We start from the raw sequence: 5,646 nt of genomic DNA, 5'->3' as shown, positions 1-5,646 counted from the left end.
CGAAGGGCAGTCCTTGGGCCATCAGACTTCTCTTCTCCGCATTCACGAGCTCATCATCGCGTTCGCGATGAGCAACCTGGGCAGCCTTAACTTTTCTTCTTCGCGAACGCGGTCCTTCCTTCGCGTTCGCGATGAACAAATGCCTGGGCGGACAGAATATATCCCAAAATTGAGTGTTTCACCATTTTCACCATAACTTGACTTGTGGAGCTCGGTTATGAGTGATTCTTTGAGGGATTTTCGCACAAATCGTTTGGGTAAGTGTTCTTCACTTAGAATTGATTATATTACATGAATTTGTCTTCATTTTTATCATTTACTTTGTGATTTGGGTTGAGGAAAATGTTAGTTGTTGAAAAAAATTTCTAAAATGAAAAATCATGATTTGAGGGGCCAAATGGTATCGGAATTTAATAAATTTTTTATGGTTGAACTCATATTGGAATGGGTATTCGGTTTTTGTAAAATTTGTCGGGTTCCGAGGTGCGGGTCCGGGGGTCGACTTTTGGACCGATTTTTGGATTTTGTTAAAGATTGAGACTTTATGATCCAGAATAGTTTTTTATGTGTTTTATTTGTGCTTTGAAGTTAATTTGGTTAGATTTGAGCCGTCCGGAGGTCTTTTTACCCGAGAGGTGCATTTTTGAGTATCGGTGTGTCGTCTTTGAGGTAAGTATCTTGCCTAACCTTATGTGGGGGACTTCCCCTTAAGATTTAAGTCTTCTATGTTGATTGTAGTTTGTGTACGCGAGGTGACGAGTGCGTGCTCAGACTTATTTGTTGAAAAATTGGACTTTTAGGGTTCTTAGGTCTTTATATTCACTGTGTAGGAATGTGTTCTTGATATGACTGTGTTTCCTATTTATTTGTTTCACCTCTACATGCTTAACTGGAATTAATTGCTTCATGATTCACTCTTATTGCCTAATTGGCTCCTAATTGATTTAATCGAAGAATTTTCGCCTCTCCTATTGTCATGCTATCTTTTCATAGTTGCTTATCTTAGTTGAGAATTATTATTGCCCCTCCTGAAATTGTTTAGTCTTAAGTGAGGCTAAGGTTATCTTCCCTTAATTGAATTGTCGAATATTCTCAAAATTGTCCAATCTTAAAAGAAGTTAGATAACCTATGTCCTTGTTGACTTGCCCTTATTTGGGAGTATTTGACTCGTGTTGATTTCCTTGTTATTGACTTGTATATTGTGGGATCGTCGCTATATATTAGTTTCCCCGTTGTTTAACTGTTCCCTTTATGCCAGCATTCTTTTCTGTGGTTACTCCTTGTGAGCTGGTTCTGCCGTTTCCATGTGATTTACAATCCTTAAGTTGATGTACTTGTCTTACCTTGTATTATTGTCATTTGTTGTTGTTTTATGCATTGTGGTGATGTAAGAGCTTTCTGTCGTGTTGTGACTGTTGTTTCTGTTGGTTGCGCTGCATGTTTACTTTGGGACTACAGATCGGTGTTCCGGGAGATCCCCCTGCATATTTACTTTTGGGACTGCACCCGGGAGATCCCCCTGCATATTTACTTTTTGGACTACGGGACTGCACCTGGGAGATCCCCAGCACATGTATTGAGTATACCAAGAGATCTTCGGGATACCAAGAGATCCCCAGCACATATATTGAGAATACCAAGAGATCCCTAGTACATATATTGAGGATACCAAGAGATCCTCGGGATACCAAGAGATCCCCAGCACATATATTGAGGATACCAAGAGATCCTCGGGATACCAAGAGATCACCAGCACATATATTAAGGATACCAAGAGATCCCTAGTACATATATTGAGGATACCAAGAGATCCCTAGCACACATATTTACGTTTGGGACTACGGGACGATATCCTGGGAGATCCCCTGTTAAAGTCATTGTGTTTTGAGCTAATGTTTTCATTGATCCTATCCCTGTGTAAACATTATAGGTGCTGTCCGTTCTATTCCTTGTACTTATTAATCGGTATGAACTATGTTAGGACACTTGCACAAGCATACACATGGTTAATCACCCTTATCGGACAGGAGACTCCTTGAGATTTTTGAGTATACACGCACACCCTTGTTATTTGCCTTCGATGTGAGAATGACTCTTTTGGGGCACGTGAGTTGTCAGTATGATCAGGAGGTGTGATGAGGGCACAGGATGCCAAGTGTTAGGGTTCAGGTATTGAGACCCGTATTGTATGATTTTGAGATGAGGTGTCACAGGGTAACTGATATGCGAAGGTTATCTATCTGAAAAGATTATATTCGAAAAGGCTTTATTTTGAAACAACTCTTTTAAAAAGAACACTTATTCGAATGAAGTATATTTCGAAACATTTTCTCTTTTATCACTTGAAGGGTTTGACTATTTGATTGACGCTTGCTGGTTAAGACTTAAGGTGAAAACTATCGGAGTTGTGGAGTTATGACTTGTCTTTACTGTATTTGTGATTTCGGAATTAGGTTGTATTCTCGCTTACTTTTCCGTGTTTTTCCTTGCGGTGTTTTCCCTGAGTACTTGGTGTTTTCCTTCCTTATTTTAATTACTGTATCATTAGCCGTATCGCGTAGTCTCTATATAAATATCATGTTATGTATATTAGACCAGTAGGTGTCTTGACTGTTCCTCGGCACTACTCCACCGAGGTTTGTCTTGGTACTTACTGGAACTATCGGAGTTGTGGAGTTATGACTTGTCTTTACTGTATTTGTGATTTCGGAATTAGGTTGTATTCTCGCTTACTTTTCCGTGTTTTTCCTTGCGGTGTTTTCCCTGAGTACTTGGTGTTTTCCTTCCTTATTTTAATTACTGTATCATTAGCCGTATCGCGTAGTCTCTATATAAATATCATGTTCTGTATATTAGACCAGTAGGTGTCTCGACTGTTCCTCGACACTACTTCACCGAGGTTTGTCTTGGTACTTACTGGGCGCCGCTGTGGTGTGCTCATACTACACTTCTGCACATTTTTTTTGTGCAGATCCGGGTATTGTTCGCTAGTAGCTCTGCGGATTCTTGCCAAGGAGACTTATGGTAGTCCTGCTGCTACGTTCGCAGGCTTCAGAGTCACCTTCCTATTTTATATTCACACTGTTGTACTTATTTCCATACGGTTGTGTTTAGAAGTTGTAGCAAAACTCTGTAGAGCTTATGACTTGTACTACCGGGTTTTGGGAAGTTGTTCATTGTATAAAGGATTCATCTCGAAAGAATTCTAGCTGTTATTAGTTGTTGTTATTCTGCATTTTAGTAGGCTTACCTAGTCCTTAAGACTAGGTGCCATCACGAAACCCAACGGAAGGAAAATTGGGTCGTGACAGTTTGGTATTAGAGCTCTAGGTTCATAGGTGCTACGAGTCATAAGCGAGTTTAGTAGAGTCTTGCGGATCGGTACGGAGACGTCTGTACTTATCTTCGAGAGGCTACAGTACTATTTAGACAATCTCACTTCCTTCATTCTTATTGTGCGAGCTTATTGATCTTGGAGTTTGAATTTTTATCCTTCCATTCTCTTACCGACAGTGAGGACACGAGCTGCGGTTATCGATGACGCTGCTTTTGGAGTAGGTATCGCTAGAGGCAGAGGCCGACGAGGAGTACGTGCTGCAGCTAGACCACACTCAGAGCAGCGAGTTTCCGTTGGTCAGGTTCCAGGCGTCATGGTGACGCAATTTGTGGTTCTAGTTCAGCCCATGGTTAGGGCAGCAGCATCCGAGGGAGAGCAACTTAGAATTTGCAAGGTTCAAGAAAAGTGACCCTCGTACATTCAGTGGTTCGGCTTCAGAGAGTGCACAGGGTTTTCTGGAGGAGTGACATCGCATTCTCTGCACTGTGGGTATGTTGAGTCGAGTGGGGTTGCTTTTACTACATTCGAGCTTAGGGGAGCGACTTATCAGTGGTGGCAGGCATATGAGTTGGGTAGCCCGGCCGAGCCAGTTTCACTTACATGGGTTCAGTTTTCAGAGATGTTCCTGAGAGAGTTCATACCTCAGTCCCTTCAGGATGCATGGCGTGCGGAGCTGAGCCGCTATGCCAGGGCACTATGTCAGTATCAGAGAAAGCCATCAAATTCAGTGATTGGCTAGGCATGCGCCTGCCTTGGTTGCTACAGTCAGAGAGCGAGCCCGTAGATTCATTAAGGCGGCTCAGCCATGATATTTGGTTCAGCATGGCTCGAGAATTGGACTCAAGTGTTTTGTTCTAGTAGGAGGTAGGGATCCCTCGCTGGATTAAGGGCCTGCGGGATCGGGAGCAAGAGGACAGACGAGGTTAGGGGAGAGAGAGTACAGAGAGGCGAGGAGGCCTCGTAGGCCGGAGAGATTTGCTGGTCTTTATTTTGGAGGTAGGGTGCGACATAGTAGAGGTTTAGTGGGTCAGCTAGTTCAATATGCTCTTTAGGCTTCACACAGTGATTCAGGCATTCATGGGTCTCAGAGTACCCATACCGCACAGTTCCCACAGCCACGTCAGTAGAGGGGTTGCTTGAGTGTGGAGATACTAGCCATATGGTGAGGTATTTACCCAGATTTCAGGCAGATGTGTCACAGCAAGGTATTCAGGTGAGTAGAGGGCACCCAAGAGGGGGAGGCCCGACCCGTTGTTGTGTTTCATATAGTAGGCTTAAGGCCGTTACGCCAGATGATGTCATTCAGGTATGCTTTCGGTTGTTATGGAGGAGCACCATCCGTATTTCCTTTCAGTTCTGCTTATCGGGGTAAGTTCCCCTATCTGTTGCTCCACTTATGGGTGTGCTTCATGATTTGTACTCTATTTATGTGATTACCCTGCTGGGAGGTTCTATGAGTGATAGCCGTGTCTATCATCTGTTTCTAGTCATTGTTGAGAGTTATGAGACTAGTGGTAAATTCCTGTTGTCCTTTTCGGTAGGCTTGGTGACATTTATGAGTTTTTTTGGCTACGAGCCGTGATTTCATGCTCCACCGGTGTGGGAGCCAGTACGTGTTGTAATTTTGTTGACGGAATTGATCTAGTGAAGGTTTCCAACTGATTTGATGTGTACCCTACTTGAGATTCAGAGTTGAGGGCAGAACCCTCGTTGTTTCATGTGATTTGATGTGTTGAGACCAGGTTGTATACTACGTGGGAGCTATATCAGTATGAGATCCTTGTGATTCTTTATATGCTTTAATTATTTCTTGTTAGATTATTTTGTAAATTAGTTTTGATAGAAAAATTTGTGCTTGACGGACTTGTTTGGTAGTTCCTTTATGTGTTTCCCTTTCCATATTCAGTCATTTTCTTTCTGTGCTTCTTGAGTTTTAGCTTGTAGGGTGTGTTCCCGTTGGTATTAGTTGTGATTTGGCGATTCGGGTGTTAGTTATGTGGTTTTCGTGGTTATTGTATCATCGTCAGTGTTGTGGAGGTTTGAAACGGGTTCCTACCGAATATGAGGCTTATGGTCGGTGCAGGATTTGATTTCAAGCAAGTATTGTGATCAGGGTTTGTTATTATAGGCCTATGTGTGGCGTGTATGTTGTGTGGTTGTACTTTGTGGGTGTAGGCATGAGTGGTTGCAGCTAGTTGAAATTGATACCGGGTATGGATTTCGAATCGGGTCTTTTGGAAATGGATGGAAGGTGAGAATTCTGGTTCTAAGGCTTATTGGTATTGCTAGAAAGGATAAATTTAAGTTG

The sequence above is a fragment of the Nicotiana attenuata genome, chromosome 8, assembly GCF_001879085.1.
Source record: "Nicotiana attenuata strain UT chromosome 8, NIATTr2, whole genome shotgun sequence".
Classification (NCBI taxonomy): domain Eukaryota; kingdom Viridiplantae; phylum Streptophyta; class Magnoliopsida; order Solanales; family Solanaceae; genus Nicotiana; species Nicotiana attenuata.
Note: the sequence above shows the minus strand (reverse complement) of the source record.